Source organism: Chlorocebus sabaeus, chromosome 20, assembly GCF_047675955.1.
Source record: "Chlorocebus sabaeus isolate Y175 chromosome 20, mChlSab1.0.hap1, whole genome shotgun sequence".
In the NCBI taxonomy this organism is placed as follows: domain Eukaryota; kingdom Metazoa; phylum Chordata; class Mammalia; order Primates; family Cercopithecidae; genus Chlorocebus; species Chlorocebus sabaeus.
The window spans coordinates 127,924,245-127,942,024 of record NC_132923.1 but is presented as its reverse complement, the minus strand read 5'-3'; the positions used below and the strand labels follow the sequence as shown (position 1 = coordinate 127,942,024).

Sequence of the window (17,780 nt, the reverse complement as noted above, 5' to 3'; positions counted from 1 at the left end):
CCAAGTAGCTAGGACTACAGACACTTGTCACCACACTGGCTAATTTTTGTATTTTCAGTAGAGATGGGTTTTTACCATGTTGGCCAGCCTGGTCTGGAACTCCTGACCTCAAATGATTCATCCACCTGGGCCTCCCAAAGCACTGGGATTACAAACATGAGCCACCGCGCCTAGCCTCCAAGTAATTTTTGTATTTTTAGTAAAGACAGAGTTTCACCATATTGGCCAGGCTGGTGTTGAACTTCTGGCCTCAGAGTGATCCACCCACATCAGCCTCCCACAGTGTTGGGATTACAGGCATGAGCCATTCTACCTGGCCAAAGACTTCCGCTTTCATGTACTTCCTGTAAATCTCACCCTTAAGTGAAAGCCTCAACATTACTGAAACACATACTTAAAATAAATCCTGCCCTTATGCAAATTCCCTATGGTATAGAAGCCCTGGGTCTTGGGGTGTAACATTGCAGGGATCCACTATGTCATCTGGAGGCTGCCTGAGACATGGTTTCCGTTTGTAAGTCCCTATTAAATGTTTCCTTCTGATCGCTGTGTTGGTCAGCCTCTTTCTTTGGCCTCTCAGCTCCCTGGGCCTTTGGGGGTGGGTTTGCATAGACCTGCTCACCACAGAACAGTGCTTAATACCTTTTTTTTTTTTTTGAGATGGAGTCTCACTGTGTCGCCCAGGTTAGAGTGCAGTGGTGCCATCTCAGCTCACTGCAGCCTCCGCCTCCTGAGTTCAAGCAATTCTCCCACCTCAGCCTCCCAAGTAGCTGGGATTACAGGGGCGCACCACCACGCCCGGCTAATTTTTGCATTTTTAGTATAGATGGGGTTTCACCATGTTGGCTAGGCTGGTTTTGAACTCCTGACCTCAGGTAATCCACCCGCCTCGGCCTGCCAAAGTGCTGGGACTACAGGCATGAGCCACTGTGCCCGGCCTTAGTACATTTTTTGTTGAATGGATGAAGTGCCTCTCCATAATGGATGTTTGGGTTCCATTTTCTGGCTCCCTCAAACCCGCCTTCTGAGTCTCAGACCCTCTGCTTGTCCGTACCTGTCCATGCGGAGATCGGAGGTGTGGTGTTGCGATCCATACATACTGGTTTGCATCCGAGGTTCCCTGTTCCTAACTCCCACAGTCCTGTGATAATGTTAGAGCACTTGAGGCCTCAGGAAACAGAACCTCTCCTCTGAACTTCTCCTGTCCCTCTTTCACCGGTCCAACCAGGATTCTAATCTGATGTGGGTTCAAAGACCCTCATTCCAGAGAGGGTCCTGCCCCACACCCTAGAGCAAGCCTGTTCAACCCGCAGCCCAGGATGGCTTTGAATGCGGCCCAACAGATATTCATAAACTTTCTTACAACATTATGAGACTGTTTTGCAATTTTTTTTAAAGACCATCAGCTATCATTAGTGCTAGAGTACTTTATGTGTGGCCCAAGGCAATTCTTCTTGTTCTAATGTGGCCCAGGTCAGCCCTGCCCTAGAGGAAGGACTGCTCAGACAGAGGCCAAGAAAAGTCTGAACAGACAGGCCTTGCAGGGGTTTAGATCATGGGCTTTTTGTCCAATCACATCTCTACACAGTTATCAGTCATGCCCATGTAATGAAGCCTCCATAAAAAAGCCACGAGGACTGGGTTTGGAGAGGTTCTGGATAGCTGAATACACGGAGGTTCCTGGCGGGTGGTAAGACCAGGGAGAGCATGGAAACTCTGCCTCCCCTAAACCCCACCCTATGCATCGCTTCATCTGTATCCCTTGTGAATCCTTTATAATAAACCACTAAACATAAGTAAGTGTTTTCTTGAGTTCTGTGAGCCATTCCAACATATTCATCAAACCCAGGCTGGGCACCGTGCCTCACCCTGTAATCCCAGCACTTTGGCAGGCCGAGGCAGGTGGATTACTTGAGGTCAGGAGTTCGAGACCAGTTTGGCCAACATGGTGAAACCCTGTCTCTACTAAAAATACAAAAATTAGCTGGGCATGGTGACGCACACCTGTGATCCCAGCTACTTGGGAGGCTGAGTCAGGAGAATCGCTTGAACCTGGGAGGCAGAGGTTGCAGTCAGCCGAGATCCCCCAGCTGCACTCCAGCCTGGGAGACAGAGTGAGACTCCATCAGAAACAAAACAAAACAAAACAAGACACCAAAGAGGGGGTCGTGGGAACCCCAAATTGAAGCCAGTGAATCAGAAGCTCTAGAGGCTCAGACTTGTGACTGGTATTGGGGGAGATAGTCTTGCGGACTGAGCCCTCAACCCCTGGAATCTGATGCTATCTCCAGGTAGATAGTGTTGAAATTGAGTTGCAGGATACCCGGCTGGTGTCCACCCCCATACATTTGGTCATAGAAGTCTTCTTCTGTGTTGATTGTTGTGGTGTGAGAATAGAGGAAAAACATAGTTTGGATAGAGTTTTTTTCTGACACAGATGGTGATCTTCAGGACTCCACCTGCACCCATGAGATTGTGAAGAAGTGGACCCAGCCTTCACAGGCGTCCAAGTTACCTTCCCATGGAGACTTGTTTTACAGATCGCAAAAGACATCTGCATTTTGTATGGCTCCAGCAGGATCTCTCTGCTCTACGAGGATTAATGAGCCAGTCACATCTCTCCCCAGCTTCCTGGACCAATGGCGCAAACCTAGTTCAGAAACCCAGCAAGCTGCCTGAGGCAGCATTAGCCAGGCATCCGTGGTATGCAAGTTTTGGCACTGGTTTGTTGTTTGGATGTTCTTCTCCTTCAGGCAGAAATTTACAAAGCACTCATGCTCCAAGCACCATGGCAGAGAGAGGAGGTGAAGCAAATTGTGAAAACTTCAACCTCGGTATTGAGTTTCTCCTTGACTTGTGTTGAAGCCAATGATGGCAAGGGATGTGGATGACCTGGATGTTTTCTCTTGGGATCCACCCTCTCACAGGTGTTCCTCTGAGCACTTTGCAGGATAGGACCCTTTCCTTTCCTCACAGGGTCCTGCTCTGTTGCTCAGGCTGGAGTGCAGTGGTGTGATCTTGGCTCACTGCAACCTCCACCTCCTGGGCTCAAATAATCATCTCACCTTAACCATCTGAGGAGCTGGGACTAAAGGCATGTACCACTATACCTGGCTAATTTTTATATTTATTTTTGGTAGAGATGGAGTTTTGCCATGTTGTCCAAGCAGGTCTTCAACTCCTGGGCTCAAGCAATCTGCCTACTTCGGCCTTACAAAGTGGGTACTGATTTCTCTGCAGCTTATGGACACACCTTCAATGGGGGCACCAATGGAGGCGCTTTAGCTTGTAATCTCCATCAACATCTCCCACAAGACACCTCCCCAAACTTGATCTGGTTTGGGGAGTCACTCCTGTCTGGAGGAAAACATCTCTAATTTAGCCCTCGAGATTACACATATTAAGTTCAACTACGTACGAACTCAGGATATATTAAATACAATTTCCAAACACACCAGCCATCATGAGTGAGAATCAGCAGAAACTATGAATGACAGACTTAGGCCAGCTCAGGTTTTTGGAGTGATCAGATACAGATTAATTAATTAATTAATTAATTAATTCATTTGAGATGGAGTCTCGCTTTGTTGCCCAGGCTGGAGGGCAGTGGTGCGATCTCAGCTCACTGCAACCTCTGTGATTCTCCTGCCTCAGCCTCCCAAGTAGCTGGGATGACAGGCGTGCAACAGCATGCCTGGCTAATTTTTGTATTTTTAGTTGAGACGGGGTTTTGCCATGTTAGCCAGGCTGGTCTCAAACTCCTGACCTCAGATTATCCACCTGCCTTGGCCTCCCAAAGTGCTGGGATTACAGGCATGAGCCATTCCGCCCAGCCAGATACAGATTATTAAGCATAGAGTTAGTTGTAAAGCAACTGTTCTGGGTCTTTCTTTTCTTCCTTTCCTTTCCTTTCCTTTCCTTTCCCTTTCTTTCTTTCTTTCCTTCCTTCCTTCCTTCCTTCCTTCCTTCCTTCCTTCCTTCCTTCCTTCCTTCCTTCCTTCCTTCCTTTTCTTTTTTTGTTTCTTCTTTTGAGATGGAGTCTTGTTCTGTTGCCTAGGCTGGAGTGCAGTGCCACGATCCAGGCTCACTGCAACCTTCACCTCCTGGGTTCAAGTGATTCTCCCACCTCAGCCTCTCGAGTAGCTGGGATTACAGGCACCCACCACCATGCCCAGCTAATTTTTGTATTTTTAGTAGAAACAGCATTTTGCCATGTTGGCCAGGCTGGTCTCAAACTCCTAACCTCAAGTGATCCTTCTACCTTGGCCTCCCAAAGTGCTGGGATTACAGGCATGAGCCATTATGCCTGGCCCTGGGTGTCTCTTTCGATCTCATTGCTCCTCTGAGCCTCCTATACAGAGATTCTGGTGCTACTACACACCATGTGTTTGTGTCCTCTAAGTTAAACTTCTTTTTCCTGGCTAATGTGGTCCAGACATGTTGGAAGGGATTCTAAAGTAATAATCCTGTGACCACGTGACTGTGAGAAGAATTCTTTTCTGAAGAAAAGGATCTTCATTACATGCCTACCCCTCTCTTTCACTACCTTTAATACCACCTCAGATATCTCTTATCATTTCCTGCAGCCCTTATTGCTTCCATGGTGTTAGGGCCCTTGGTATTTCATCATACTAGTTTTTTTCCATTTTGTAGCTGACTATCTCACCAGTCACTCCTGTGCGGAGGAAAACATCCCCAGTTTAGCCCTTGAGATTACACTTATTAAGTTCAACTAAGTACAGACTCATGATACACAACTTCCAAACACACAAGGAAGTCAGACTTGATAAGTGAGAAACTATGAACAACAGACTTAGACTTTTTTAGGATTTTGGAGAAATCAGATACAGATTATTAAATAACTACTCATGGATTTTTTTTGGGGGGGATGCTTTTTGATTTCTTTTTTTTTTTTTTTTTTTTGAGATGGAGTCTTGCTCTGTCGCCCAGGCTGGAGTGCAGTGGCGTGATCTCAGCTCACTGCAACTTCCATCTCCTGGGTTCAAGTGATTCTCCTGTCTCAGCCTCCTGAGTAGCTGGGATTACAGGTGCCCACCACCATGCCAGGCTAATTTTTGTATTTTTAGTAGAGACAGGGTTTCAACATGTTGGCCAGACTGTTCTCGAACTCCTGACCTCAAGTGATCCACGAGCCTCGGCCTACCAAAGTGCTGGGAATACAGGCGTGAACCACCGTGCCCGGCCCTGATTTCTATTTTTAATAGAGATGGGGTCTTGCTGTTTTGCCCAGGCTGGTCTTCAACTCCTGAGCTCAGGCAATCCTTCTGCCTTGGCCTCCCAAAGTGCTGGGATTACAGGTGTGAGCCACTGTGCCCAGCCAAAAATTTTTTTAAATGAGTTTAAAAATGAGCAATAAGAAGAGACCTTTTTTTGTTTTGTTTTTTTTCTTGAGACGGAGTCTTGCTCTGTCGCCCAGGCTGGAGTGCAGTGGCCAGATCTCAGCTCACTGGAAGCTCTGCCTCCTGGGTTCCCGCCATTCTCCTGCCTCAGCCTCCCGAGTAGCTGGGACTACAGGCGCCCGCCACTATGCCTGGCTAGTTTTTTGTATTTTTTTAGTAGAGACAGGGTTTCACCATGTTAGCCAGGATGGTCTTGATCTCCTGACCTCGTGATCCGCCCATCTTGGCCTCCCAAAGTGCTGGGATTACAGGCTTGAGCCACCTCAAGCCTGGCCAAGAAGAGACTTTTAAAAATGATCATGCGTTCTCTGATGCAGAACCAGGGCTGAGCTCACACTAAAGGCCTTTCCACACTTACCACATTCATAAGGTTTCTCACAATGGGTTCTTCGATGCCTAAAAAGGCTTGTACTCCAAACGAAGCTTTGCCCACATCCTTCACAGTTTTTAGGTCCCCTTTTAAAGACGTTCTGATCTTTTTCATTTAATTTATGCCCAAATTCACAGAATTCTCTGCCTTCAGAATCCTGTAGAACATTCTCTCTGAGACTGCTAGACTCTTCTGTCAATGGTTCAAGTTTTGCTGTAATTCCCTCCTCTGACGCTGGCTTTCCAATCTTGGTCTTGTTCTCACCATCTCGACTTGGTCACTGGATTGCTGTGGAGCCTCACACCCGGCGAACCTGCCATCGCCCTGTCTGCTCCTATGGCACAATCAGGAGCTGTGCTATGTGCTCTCCTGGCTCTGCTTTCCAGGGAACAGAAGTAGATGTAACACTTTGAATTTCTGCATTGTAATCTGAATCAGTGATTCCTGTTTGTACTTTCACTCCTTTTAAATTTAAACTAGACCTACCTAAGTAATCCTACCGTCCCCACTGGCATCATCTGACTGGAGACAGCAACATTCTTTAATAGTCTCATTACAAGCCAGGCGCGGTGGCTCAAGCCTGTAATCCCAGCACTTTGGGAGGCCGAGACGGGCGGATCACAAGGTCAGGAGATCAAGACTATCCTGGCTAACACGGTGAAACCCTGTCTCTACTAAAAAATACAAAAAAAACTAGCCGGGCGAGGTGGTGGGCGCCTGTAGTCCCAGCTACTCGGGAGGCTGAGGCAGGAGAATGGCGTAAACCCGGGAGGCGGAGCTTGCAGTGAGCTGAGATCCGGCCACTGCACTCCAGCCTGGGGGACAGAGCAAGACTCTGTCTCAAAAAACAAAACAAAACAAAACAAAACAAAAAGTCCCATTACAAAAGGAGAGCCTGGTCCATATTGATTAATAGCTTGCTTAAATTCTTTGAGTAATTTAAAAGAAAAAGGCTCAAATGTAGCAATAATATTTCCCTGTTGATCTGGGGGGTGTATCCTAACACGGAACTGCCAAGCCTCTATATCACCCTCTCTTCTAGCTTGCTGAATTCCTGCCTGAATAGAACTGAGAGTGGTCGCTCGAGGCGCTGCTCAAACTGTCACTGGGGCAACTATAGTGTCGGAAAAGAAAGATCTGGAGGGTCAGACTACTCTTTTTCTTCAAAATAAGGAGGGGGTACAGAAGGGTAGGGATGAACCCCTTCCTCCTTTGCCGCTTTAGCTTTAGCTTGCAAACAAACCTGCTTTGTCAGCTCTTCCGTTACTTCATTATACTTTCCTTCCTCCTTGTCATCAGTGTGAAAAGGTTCCAAGGTGGAACAAAGCAGAGCCCACACTTGTTCCATTGTTACCCTGATGCTTCCAAGCTTCCCTTCTTACTCACCACAGGGATTGCTTAAGAGTACTCAGGTGTCCTCCAGCTTAGTTCCACGTTCTCCAACTGTCACTCCAGTGACCCTTTGACCTGGGTTTGAGCCCCCACGTTGGGTGCCACTTCCCAAGACCAGCTCAGTCGTGGAGACCCTAACCCAGTGGCACTAGAGGAATTAAAGATACACACAGAAATATAGAGTGTGGAGTGGGAAATTAGGGGGCTGACAGCCTTCAAAGCTGAGAGCCCCAACCAGAGTATGACTCACATGTTTATTGACAGCAAGTCAGTGATAAGCATTATTTCTATAGGTTATAGATTAACTAAAAGTATTCCTTGCGGGAACCAAAGGGATGGGCCGAAGCAAAGCGATGGGCTCTGGCTAGTTATCTGCAGCAGGAACACGTCTTTAAGTCACAGATCACTCATGCTATTGTTTGTGGTTTAGGAACGCCTTTAAGCGGTTTTCTGCCCTGGGTGGGCCAGGTGTTCCTTGCTCTCATTTCGGTAAACTCACGACCTTCAGTGTGGGCATCATGGCCATCACGAATGTGTCACAGTGCTGCAGAGATTTTGGTTATGGTCAGTGTCAGAGGCAGTGTATGGCCAGATTTGGGGGCCTGTTTCCAGCACTCTGTCTCCTGGGTTCAAGCAATTCTTCAGCCTCAGCCCCCTGAGTAGCTGGGACAACAGGTATGCACTACCATGCCTGGCTAATTTTTAAATTTTTTTGTAGAGACAAGATCTCGCTCTGTTGCCCAGGTTGGTCTCGAACTCCTGACCTCATGATGCCCCCTCCTCAGCCTCCCAAAGTGCTGGGATTACAGGCATGAACCACCACACTTTTTATTTTCTGTAGAGACCAGGGTCTCACTGTGTTGCCCAGAAATTGTTATATATCAAACACATCCACAAACTTCTTACTAAATACTTATGTTAATTATAAGAATTTGCAGATTATTTGGTTTTGTTGTTCTTTCTTTGAAACAGAGTCTTGCTCATTGCCCAGGCTGGAGTGCAGTGGCACAATCTCAGTTCACTGCAACCTCCACCTCTTGGGTTCAAATGATTCTCCTGCCTCAGACTCCCGAGGAGCTGGGATTACAGGTGTGCACCCCATGCCTGGCTAATTTTTGTATTTTTAGTAGAAACAGGGGTTTCTCCATGTTGATCAGGCTGGGTCTTGAACTCCTGACCTCAAGGGATGTACTCATCTTGGTCTCCCTAAGAGCTGGGATAACAGGCGTGAGCCACCATGCCTGGACCCTCGCCAGACCCCAATGTTAAATTACTGCCTGGACTATGCATGCTTTGCCCACTCTTTCCTCATCATGCCCTCTTGTCCCACCCCCTCTTGGGACGAGACATGTTAACCTAACTCAAAACATCTATTCCCCTTCCCTTTCTCCAGGTGACCAGGTTCTACTCAAGGATCAACACCCTCCTCAAATTTTCCTGCTTCCTCACCATTCTTCATCTTAACTGACTTTTCCCTCATAACCATAGACACCCTCCTTCCCGACCCATCCCCCAGCCAGTGGGTTTCCCAACTTTTTACTCTCATAGAAGACCTAGCTTGGCAAGGTGCCCTTTGTGATTTCCTAATTCCCATACTAATCCTCTGCCTTATGTTATATTTTGCTCCCATTTTAATAAAATTTCTCTGAGCCAAGGTGCAAGAGATCACCCGAGTCACTTTCAACCAAATGCTCCTGCATCCCTACACCCAACTGCCAACCTCAGACCCTAACTACGCCCCTTAACAGCAGGAAGCAGCCAGACAGACCACGGCGCCCCAAATTCTTACAATCAATAAGAGGTTGGACTGTTTGGGTGAAGGAGAAAGGACAAGATGGAGGAAGGTGAACCAGAAGGCACAATCCATGTTGCTTCCGGGTTCTTCCTCACCAACATTCCCACGTGCGGGAAAATGCAGCCCGCCCCTGGAAGATGCAGATCAACCGAGCATGCGCCAGGTGATGTCAATCCGAAGAGTCGAAACTTACCCGGCCATGCCTATGGAGACGCCCCTATCACGCCCTTATCCCGCCCACTGCCCTCCCCCTTCCAGTACCAATGCATAAAATTCTGCCACTGGCAGGAGCCAGCGTGACTTCTTCGGCCCCCGCATTTGTGGACCGGAGAACATCACCCGAGAGCGCCGGCGCGACTTCCCTGGCCCCCTACACCTGAGGACCAGAGAACTTCGCCCGAGAGTGTGTGCATATTTGCAATAAAAGACTGCCACTTTCTTATGTACTTTGGCCTCATGTTTAATTATTTAGCTCTCCTAAATTAAATTAAATGAAACAAAACAGATAACAGGCGTGAGCCACCGTGCCTGGCCTAATCATCCGAATTTCTTAACCTCTCATGGTTTTTCTCTTTGTGTCTCTGCACTGCATTCTGGCTAACTTTTTCAGTCAGTCTTTCTGGAGGCCAATCCTGTTTTCAACTGGGTCTAATAATCTGCTTTTTAACTGAAGGGGTGGCCTACCCCTCCACACCTGTTTCTCGTTAGGTGGAACGAGAGACTTAAGAAAAGAAATGAGACACAGAGACAAAGTATGGAGAAAGAAAAAGTGGGCCCGGGGGACCGGCGCTCAGCATACAGAGGACCCGCGCCGGCACGGGTCTCTGAGTTCCCTTAGTATTTATTGATAATTATCTTTACCATCTTAGACAAAGGGAAGTGACAGGATAATAGGATCATGGTAGGGAGAAGGTCAGCAGTAAGACGTGAATAAAGATCTCTGTGACCTAAGTTTAAGGAAAAGTGCTGTACCTTGGTATGCATATGCAAACATCTCCATAAACCTTTTTAGTGCATAAAGAGCAGCATTGCGCTAGCAAGTCCCGCCTTTCGCCCTAAGGCGGTTTTCTCCTTTCTCAGTAAACGGAACATACAATCAGGTTTTACACTGAGATGTTCCATTGCCCAGGGACGGGCAGGAGACAGACGCTTTTCTCTCTTTCAACCACCAACAACCACCAAGAGGCCTTCTTTCCTCTTACACTGGTCCTCCTCAGCACAGACCCTTCACGGGTGTCAGGCTAGGGGACGATCAGGTCTTTCCCTTCCCACGAGGCCGTATTTCAGACTCTCACATGGGGAGAAACCTTGGACAATACCTAGCTTTCCTAGGGAAGGTCCCTGCGACCTTTGGCAGTGTACATGTCCCTGGGTACTTGAGATTAAGAGAATGGTGATGACTTTTCACCAGCAAGCTGCCTTCAGGCACTTGTTTAACAAAGCACACCCTGCACAGCCCAAAATCCTTTAAACCTTGAGTCACCACAGCACATGTCTCTTGCAAGGACAAGGTTGGGGGTAGGGTCAGAGATTAACAGCATCTCAAATACAGAACAAAATGGAATCTCTTATGTCTACTTCTTTCTATATAGACACAGCAACAGGCTGATCTTTCTTTTCCCCACATTAACCCATTCATTTTCATTTCTAAAAGTGATGTTTAGTTCTTGTTTTAAAATCAACATGTTCTGGCCAGGCACAGTGGTTCATGCCTGTAACCCCGGCACTTTGGGAGGATGAGGCAAGCGGATCGCTTGAGGCCAGTAGTTGGAGACCAGCCTGGCCAACATAGTGAAACCCCATCTTTTCTGAAAATACATAATTTAGCCGGTGTGGTGGCACATGCCTGTAATCCTGGGATCCAAGTGTCCTGGGATCACCTATGCCTGGGCTGTTGAGGCTGCAGTGAGACATGATCGTGGCACTGCACTCCAGCCTGGGTGACACAGACCCTGTCTCAAAAAAAAAAAAAGGTGGGGGGGAGGGAGGGGAAATATGAATATGCATATTTGTGTGTTTATTCACATATTTAAGGAGAAGCAAGGAGCAGTCACAGAAGCATCGTTCCTAACTTGTCTCATTCTTGCTGCTCCCTTCTGCTTACTTGGGATCACCCCTAAGTAAGCCACTTCTCCTAAGTTCTTGCTGCCTTCTGGTCTCCAGGGTTCCTATACTAAGACATTCATCCTGTCCAAAGCCTGCTCCTTTCCCTGTCTTTTCCATCTCAGTAAATGGGCAGCTCCAGACTTCCAATTGCTCAGGTCAAAAACCTTGAGGTCAGGCTGGGCGCAGTGGCTCAAGCCTGTAATCCCAGCACTTTAGGAGGCTGAGGCCGGTGGATCAATTGGGGTCAGGAGTTCAAGACCAGCCTGGCCAACATGGTGAAACCCCATCTCTACTAAAATTACAAAAAACTTAGCTGGGCATGGTGGCCCATACCTGTAATCCCAGCTACTCGGGAGGCTGAGGTATGAGAATCACTTGAACCCCGGAGGCGGAGGTTGCAGTGAGCTGAGATGGCACCCCTGCACTCCAGCCTGGGTGACAGAGCGAGACTGTGTCTCAAAAACAAAACAAAACAAAACAAAAAAACCTTGAGGTCAATCTGACTTTTTCTCTTGCGCCCCACCTTCACTTCCTCAGTAATTCTTCTTGACTCTGCCTTCAAAAGATACATCTTTCTGCTTTCGGCTCGAAGGAGTCCAAGGTGCAACTTTCTTCAGTCATCCCGAATCTGAGTTTATCTGACACCAGCCGCCTCCACCATACTGTCAAAGTTTGACCCCAGTGAGATCAAAGTCCCATACCTGAGGTGCACTGGGGTGAAGTCGGTGCCAGGTCTGCGTTGCTTCCCAAGATCGGCCCCCTGGGTCTGTCTCCAAAAAAGGTTGGTGATGACGTTGCCAAGCCAACCAGTAACTGGAAGGGTCTGCGGATTACAGTGAAACTGACCATTCGGAACAGACGGGCCCAGATTGAGGTGCTACCTTCTGCCTCTGCCCTGATCATCAAAGCCCTCAAGGAACCACCAAGAGACAGAAAGAAACAGAAAAACATAAAACACCGTGGAAATACCACTTTTGATGAGATCGTCAACATTGCTCGACAGATGCGGCCCTGATCTTTAGCCAGAGAATGCTTTGGAACCGTTGAAGAGATCCTGGGGACTGCCCAGCCTGTGGGCTGCAGAGCTGATGGCCGCCACCCTCCTGACATCATAGATGACATCAACAGTGGTGCGGTGGAATGCCCAGCTAATTAAGAAGCACAAAGGAAAATATTTCAATAAAGGATCATTTAACAGGCTGGGCTCAGTGGCTTAGGCCTGTAATCCCAGCACTTTGGGAGGCCAAAGTGAGGTCAGGAGTTCTAAACCAGCCTGGCCAACATGGTAAAACCCTGTCTCTACTAAAAATACAAAAATTAGATGGGCGTGGTGGTGCACGCCTATAGTCCTAGCTACTTGGTAGGCTGAGACATGAGAATCACTTGAACCCGGGAGGCAGAGGTTGCAGTGAGCTGAGATCGTGCCACTGCACTCCAGCCTGGAGTGAGGCTCTGTCTCAAAAAAAAAAAAAGGATTTTTTTAACAACTAAAAAGAAGAAAAGATAAAAAAATATATATATATATATAGGCTCCAGGCTCCAGGCTTCAGACACATTTCTCTAGGTGCTTCTCACCGTTTCTGGTGCTGCTCACGTGGGCTGGGTCTGTATTACCTCCTGCCTGTGTCAGCATGATCGCTTGCTAACTTACCACCCTGCTTCTGTCCTCGGCCCCCACAGCCTGTTCTGTGCACAGACTGCCCAGCTTAGTGACACCATCAGATCACTGTCTTCTTCTGCTCAAAATCTGCCAATAACTTCCGGAGAAAATCCAAGCATCCTACCATGGTCGATAAGGCCCTCCAGTATCTGCACCTCCAGCCACACCCTGACCTAATTTCTTCTTCTTATCTTCTCATTGTCTCTAATGTTGACATATTTGAGGAACAGGAGAAAGGGCAGTGTGGCTGGTCCAAGTGAGTGAGTGAGTGGGAGAGAGGTGCAGGGAAGGGTTACACACGGAAGCGTGTCTTGTGGACCTCCCTCTGAGAAAGAACTGGCCATTCAGCTGGTAATTACAGTTAACTGGTGGACTACAGGTTTTCATCTTTCTTTGTCTTGTTTTTTTGAGACAGGATCTCATTCTGTACCCTGCAGTGGTACAATCGTGGCTAACCGCAACCTCTGTCTACTGGGCTCAAGTGATCCTCCTGCCTCAGCCTCCTGAGTAGCTAGGATTACAGGCACCTGCCACCATGTTTGGCTGATTTTTAAGAAGTTTTTTTTTTTTTTTTTTTTTTTTTTTTTGGTGGAGAAAGAAAATAAAATGTTGCCCAGGCTGGTCTGAAATTCCAGGGCTCAAACAATCTTCATGCCTTGGCCTCCTAAAGTGCTGGAATTGCAGACGTGAGCCACTGCACCCACCAGGCCTCGAGTTTTTGAGCCAAGGCCATGCTCTGTCGGGGCAGCCCCGAGACAGTGACTAAGTGTGCTGGGGTACCAGGCCTGGTCATCTCTGCCCAACAGGGCTGTCCTGATGGCCCCTATTTGCTCCAAAGCTTCCCATTGGGTTAGCCAAGATGGTTCTGCATCATCATCTGAGACTCTCCCTGATAAATCCCGCTCCCTCCAGCTGCTACCCCCAATACACCCTTTTATTTTAATAGTTTTTGGGGAACAGGTGGTTTTTTGGTTACATGGATAAATTCTTTAATGGTGATTTCTGAGATTTTGGTACCCGTGTCACCCAGGCAGCCCACACCATACCCAACATGAAGCCCCAATACACCTTTTTTTTCTTTTTTTTTTTTTTTAAGATAGAGTCTTGCTCTGTTGCCCAGGCTGGAGTGCAGTGGTGTGATCTTGGCTCACTGCAACCTCCACCTCATGTCCAAGCGTTTCTCCTGCCTCAGGCTCCCGAGTAGCTGGGACTACAGGAGAGCACCACCACGCCCAGCTAATTTTTGTATTTTTAGTAGAGATCGGGTTTCATCATGTTGGCCAGGCTGGTCTCGAACTCTTGACCTCGTGATCCACCCACCTTGGCCTCCCAAAGTGCGGGGATTACAGGTGTGAGCCACCACTGCCCGCTCCAATACACTCTTGCATTCCTGAGTCCACCTGAGTGCTCACTTCCTGGAGGACCCCACTGACTCAACCATCTGGAGAGGAGAGGTGGACGGGTATTGGATCCTATAGGGCCTTGTGGGCCATGGTAAGGGGTTTGAATTCTGTTCTGGTTCTAATGGGAAACCACTGCATAGTTTTAAGGAGAGAAGGGCAATGGGTTCACTTCTTTTTTTTTTTTTTTGAGACAGAGTCTCGCTCTGTCTGTCCCCCAGGCTGGAGTGCCGTGGTTCGATCTCTGCTCACTGCAACCTCTACCTCCTGGGTTCAAGCGAGTCTCCTGTTTCACCTTCCTGTGTAGCTGGGATTACAGGCATGCACCACTACGCCTGGCCTGGATTCACCTTTAGAATGCTTTCCCTGGACTGTAGAAAATAGGAGTGAACACAAGAACCTGGTGGTGATCTTTCAGGAGAAAGATCCTGCTTGGACTAGAGTTGCAGCAGCTAAAGTGCGAAGCGATAGTTGGATTCAGGACATGTTTGGAGGGAGAGCCAGCAGGCTTACTGATGCGTGGGATGACTAGTATGAGCTACTGGTGGTAGCATTTGCTGAGATGGGGAAGACGAGGAAGGGAATGGAGCTGGAGAATGAGGACGGTGGCAGGTTGGAGATGCCTGGTAGACCTCGGTGGAGGCTGAGAAGGTGGTTGGGATTACAAGTCTTGGAAGTGGGAGAAGAGGTCAGGCTGGAGACAGACATCTGGGAGGTGATATTTAAAGCAGCAGAGCTGGCTGAGACTGAGGAGAGAATGTGCCACCATTGAGCACAGAAGGAAATGGGCGATTTCCTCATCGATACTCTATTATGGTACATGCAAAATACTGAGTGTATTTCAACAATTAAAACAATGAGGTTTGACAAGTGTGGTGGGGAAGGTAGAGGGGGTGCGGCAGGGATCACTTTCATTCAGCAGTTCGAGACCAACCTGGGCAACCTGGCAAAACCCCGTCTCTACAAAAATACAAAACTTAGCTGGGTGGGCTTGGTGGCATGCCTGTAGTCCCAGCTACTCTGGAGGCCGAGGTGGGAGGATCGCTTGAACCCAGGAGGAAGAGGTTGTAGTGAGCTGAGATCATACCACTGCACTCCAGCCTGGATGTCAGAGCCAGACTCTGTCTCAAAACAAAACAAAACAAAACAAAACAAAACAAAACACAACACAACACCAATGAGGTTGATCTACAGTACAACATGGAAAAGTGTCCATAATACAGAAAGTGAAAAAATCAAACCTCTGAACCATGTGTGTAATAACCCAACTGCATGTGTGCGTGACTTTGTGCATCTGGAGGCTACAGAAGGGCATGACCACGTGGTTAGCAGGTCAACAGCGGTTCCCTCTGCAGAGGGAGCTGGAGGAAGGACAGGAAATGGAGGGATTTGCTTTTGCTTCTCTACACATTGCTTGGATATTTTATTTATTCCTTCATTTTATTTCATTTCATTTTGCTTTGTTTTTTACAAAAGGCATGTATTCCTTGTAGTGTACAATTTCCGGAACCCACACCTGTTTGCCTGTAGCTGGGACTCAGCTCAGATACAGTAAAGGGTGGCCAGGCAAGAGGCAGTGACATCCTGTGTTCCCTGGGGCAGATACCAGAAGGGGACCATGGGGAGCAGGAAGGTGGGGACTGAGCGGCTAGTGGTACATCTGGGTTTTCCTCTTCAGTTCCTCCCTCCTCCGCCTATGAACTACAATCTAGGTAGACCCCCTACAGGGGCCAGGAGGGTCCACTCTTCTTTCCCTTTTTTAAGGGGAAGGGTTTGTTTTGGGAGGAGTTCTCTCCTTAGGCAGAGTGGCCCCAGGGCTCCGGAGGTAAATACAAGTACTCCACTCTCTTCAGTCTCTTTTTACGTTGTCTTCCCCAGTGGGTGTTAAGGGCTGGCCAGGGCATGCTTCCAAAAGTTCCTTTGATTATTTGGAAAAAGCCTTACATAATTCAACCCGAAGGACTCCAGAGGTGAATCGAGTGTTCAGGAATCAAGTGGACAGTGGCTGAACAGAAAGTTCCAATTTTGTGAATAGTGTTGTTTTGATTAATTAATCATCTCCGTCTCCCGGTGAGGGGTCTCTAAAGACTGGGTGGTAAAAAAAGCAAACAAAAATAACAAAAACCTCCCAAAACTGTGCAGTAATGTCTCTGCCTGTCCTGGAGGGCCCCTCGGGTAGGTTTTACATGAGCTCGGGTGTCTTGAGTGAGTCCACAATCTGGGAGGCAGGCAGTGTCAACTCAGGGGACCACAGTGAGTGGGAGACTGGGTCGGGGTGACCCTCAGGGGACCCTGGTCCACCGGTTGGCCAACTTTGTTGTTGTCATCTCTGAGGTTCGGTTGATTGAAAGTGGCCCAAAGACACATGGTGATTAAGGTCTCTAGAAGGTTCTTGCTATTCTCACTGAGTATTTTAAAATTACATTTTATCAGGTGGGAAACTCCTCAGAAATCATCCCAGTGTTCTTCTTTCTTCTTCTTCTTCTTCTTTTTTTTTTTTTTTTTTGAGACTGAGTCTCACTCTGTCACCCAGGCTAAAGTCCAGGGGCGTGATCTCGGCTTACTCCAACCTCCGTCTCCCAGGTTCAAATGATTCTCCTACCTCAGCCTCCTGAGTAGCTGGGACTACAGGTGTGCGCCACCACACCTGGCTAATTTTTGTATGTTTAAAAAAATTACAAAAATTAGATGGGGTTTCACCATGTTGGCCAGGCTGGTCTCGACCTCCTGGCCTCAAGTGATCTGCCATCCTTGGCCTTCCAAAGTGCTGGGATTACAGGTGTGAGCCACTGTGCCCGGCCATCCCAGTGTTATTCTTATTGATTGCCCTGTGTGTGTGTATGTGTTGGGGTGGGTGGGTGTGGGTGTGTTTTCTTTAAAGAGTTTCTAAAATTTGAATCAGAGTCTTGCTCTATTGTCCAGGCTGTAGTGCAGTGGCATAATCATGGCTCATGGCAGCCTCAAACTCTTGGCCTCAAGCAATCCTCCCATCAGTCTCCCCAAATCCTGGAATTTTTTTTTTTTTTTTTTTTTTTTTTTTTTTTTTTTTTTTTTTGAGACAGAGTCTCGCTTTGTGGCCCAGGCTGGAGTGCAGTGGCTGGATCTCAGCTCACTGCAAGCTCCGCCTCCCGGGTTCACACCATTCTCCTGCCTCAGCCTCCCGAGTAGCTGGGACTACAGGCGCCCGTCACCTCGCCCGGCTAGTTTTTTGTATTTTTTAGTAGAGACGGGGTTTCACCGTGTTAGCCAGGATGGTCTCGATCTCCTGACCTCGTGATCCGCCCGTCTCGGCCTCCCAAAGTGCTGGGATTACAGGCTTGAGCCACCGCGCCCGGCTCAAATCCTGGAATTTAACAGGTTGGCCAAGAGCAGTGAGCCATTGCACCGGGCTGTGTGCATGTTTTCTAAAAAGTGCAGATAACTTACTCCCTGGTTTGTTTTCTTAGTGAGCTCATATTGTCTACCTTCTAAAGACCAAAGCGTCAGGACTGCAGAGCCCCATTCTGGCTTTGGCAAACACGTGGAGTGAGATTGGTTTCCACCTGAGAAATAAACCTGGTTTCCCTCCGGACATGCTCCTTTCCTGCGTGTTAGCTACATGGTAGGGAGATGGTGTTGCAGACTGCAGAGGCTCACC

General features: G+C 48.0%; 1 pseudogene; it reads left to right on the top strand.

Annotated features, from left to right (window-relative positions):
• Positions 1–2,788: 2,788 nt before the first annotated feature.
• On the top strand, positions 2,789–12,430 carry LOC140709326 (large ribosomal subunit protein uL11-like; annotated as a pseudogene).
• Positions 12,431–17,780: the final 5,350 nt, after the last annotated feature.